Below are 2,728 nucleotides of genomic sequence, written 5' to 3' on the forward strand. Positions count from 1 at the left end.
GGCCCAGGCTGGGGATTCGAACCCGCCACCCTAGGTGTATGTGGCTGGTGCCCTAGCTGCTTGAGCCGCAGGCGCTGAGCCAGATACCTTAATTTGTTAAAGTAAATAGCTGCCAACCTAGAAGTATATACCCAGTGAAAATATCACTGAAACACTATGGCCTCAATTCAGTAATTGAGGCCATAAATCTTTTCTCTTCTAGGACCTCCTGCAGGTGTAAATCTATGTGTCCTGCTTTTCTTTTTCTCACTCTCCTCCTCTCTAACCTATAAGCCACATGCTCTGTGTTAGTAACTCTGCAAGGGACCAGGATAGACCGTGAAAGCTGCAGAAGTAGGAAAGCAAGATGAGGGGCGTAAGAAACTTCTTACTTGGCTAACACTCTTTAAAGATAGCTTCACTAGGGCTAGTGAACTGGATCTCTCATGGGCAATTTCCAGAATTCTTCAAGAATATCTATTCTGTTGTTTAGTTTTCTTATTAATTTGTAAGAGTTCTTCATACAAGTCCTTTCTCAATAATATTTGATGCAAATGTAATTTTCCATTCTGTGGCTTACATTTCTACCCTCTTCATGGCATCTTGTGAGAAATAGAAGTTTTGGGGTTTTTTTTAGTTTCCATCTGTTGCTTTATTCTATTTGCTCCAAGGACATAATCAATAGTATTAGTGATCACAAACATTATTTTGATTGGCCTCGCAAGCCTGATCAGTAAAACCTGAAGAACAAAAAATGTTACACAAGTTGCAAAGAAAACACTCTTGGAGCTCACTGACGTGATAGCAAGTGAAAAGAATACAACTGCAACAGGTGTTAACAGTTAGAACAGTGCTTGAAACCTGCTCTTTTCTAGACAATTCTGGGACCCTTGTTGCAAACCCTTCGTATACCACTGCTGATTTCCTTTGACATGCAATATGACTTTATAAAACTCTTCCTAGACCTGACTCTTGCTGTACGTGGGTGGTTCCTATTCCTACAGCGCTGGCACATGCTGTCAGGACTTCCACCATCTGTTTAGTTTCTAGGGTCATTCGGGCTTCCTTCAGCCAGTCCTGTGCCACTCGTTTGGACTCCCCTCTCAGCTGAGTGACAAACTTTGCTGCCAGTTCCAGATCACCATGCTCAATACCAGGGGTCCTGAAACTTTTTAAACAGGGGGCCAGTTCACTGTCCCTCAGACCATTGGATGCTGGACTGTGGGCCCAGGGATGAATCGGCTGCTAAGCAGGACAGGCAGTGGCGGCAAAAACACCCAGCAGGCTGGATAAATGTCTTCGGAGGGCCGCATGTGGCCCACAGGCCATAGTTTGAGGATCCCTGCAATAGAAGGTGTATGACAATAATTTAAATTGCTGAGGTGGGACAGAAGCAAGGACTGCAAGTATTGGTACAAGCTATTTCTGGTTTCATCAATCATTGCACCCCTTCAGGCCAGTTTTTGGACTACATAGAAACCGGCTCTAAGGATTTCTTCACTGTGTACCCCACGGGTCAGGGACTCCGGAGGGATAGCTGCAGTTAAAGCTTGCATAAATTCATTGTCAGAACAGTTGGCTTTGAAGGCCTCGACTGCACTACCCAGTAGAACGGTAGGCACATCTGCAGATGAGGTCTTCGTGCTGTACTTCAATGCCTCCACGGAAAGCCAGAGCTGTGGGCATTTTGGCTTCCTCTTCAGCAGCTGCATGGCTCTGAACAGCCTGTTCGATTCCTCGCAGTCTGGCATAGGCAGAGTTTATATCCAGAGTAAAGTTGTCAACTTGCTCTTGACTGAGCCCAACTGTAATTCTTGTTCAGAGAGTTTCTCAGCTAGTTCTCCTCCAATTCATACTTCAGTTCCTATCTTGTACCCTAAGGATGTCTCATAAGTGATCAGTATGGGATCACCGCCTGCCAGCGAAGCTGGGTTCCCATTTCATTCTCCATGGCGTCTCTGGTTTCCTGTACCTTTTTGTCCTGTTCAGCCTGCATTTCACATCTGTGATGTTCTAATGCTTTTGCATTAGAGTCAAATGCCCGCTTTTCTCCCAACTTTTGTTTTTCCAAGGCTAAGGTGATAGGCTGCTTCTCTGTGGCCTCTGTTCTGCCAGCTGTTTAGCTGATCAATGCGACCACATGCATGAGCAGTCAGGGAGTTCAGGTCGTCGGTAGAAACCTTGTCAGCTAGGTCAGAAACAGTCATCCCCTTCCATCCAGGAAGGGCTTCTGGAGTAATACTGTCCAATTCCCCTTTAAAGTCACCCCCCAGGCTTGGACCACCAGCGCACGGTACTGAGATACAACCTCAGCCTCAGATGGAACTTCCTGGATCTTTTTGACAACATTATCCAGATCAACCATTATGTTATGAAGTTTCCCCTCTGAGCAGTTATATGAAGTTTGGCCTCTGCAACCTCTTTTTTTTTGCATTTTCAATCACACTTTTCATTTTCTCTAACTCTTCATTGGCTTTGAGAAGGACATCAGCAGCTTCACCTATTGCCTTTGTGCGTTCCTTCAGTGTACCCTCCACTGTGCGCCACTGAGCAGACGTCTCAGCTGCAACCTCAGAATTGTCCATGGCTGCTTTCAGTATGTTGGAGGGTGCACTGACAGCCTGGACTGCAGCATTCTGAGCTGCAGCAGCCTGCAGAGTGATGCTAGCAGTATGGCTCAGAGCATCTTCTAAGCTCTTGGCTAGAGACTCAAGCTTAACTTGTTCTTGTTTTTTTTTTTTTTTTTTTT

The 2,728-nt window shown here is 45.5% G+C and overlaps 1 pseudogene; it reads right to left on the bottom strand.

The window, feature by feature from the left end:
- Positions 1-924: 924 nt before the first annotated feature.
- LOC100955219 overlaps positions 925-2,728 on the bottom strand; it is a 14,642-nt pseudogene continuing 12,838 nt past the window's right edge.

The sequence above is a fragment of the Otolemur garnettii genome, unplaced genomic scaffold (genome assembly GCF_000181295.1).
Source record: "Otolemur garnettii isolate 467f Iridium unplaced genomic scaffold, OtoGar3 scaffold00022, whole genome shotgun sequence".
NCBI classification, from domain to species: domain Eukaryota; kingdom Metazoa; phylum Chordata; class Mammalia; order Primates; family Galagidae; genus Otolemur; species Otolemur garnettii.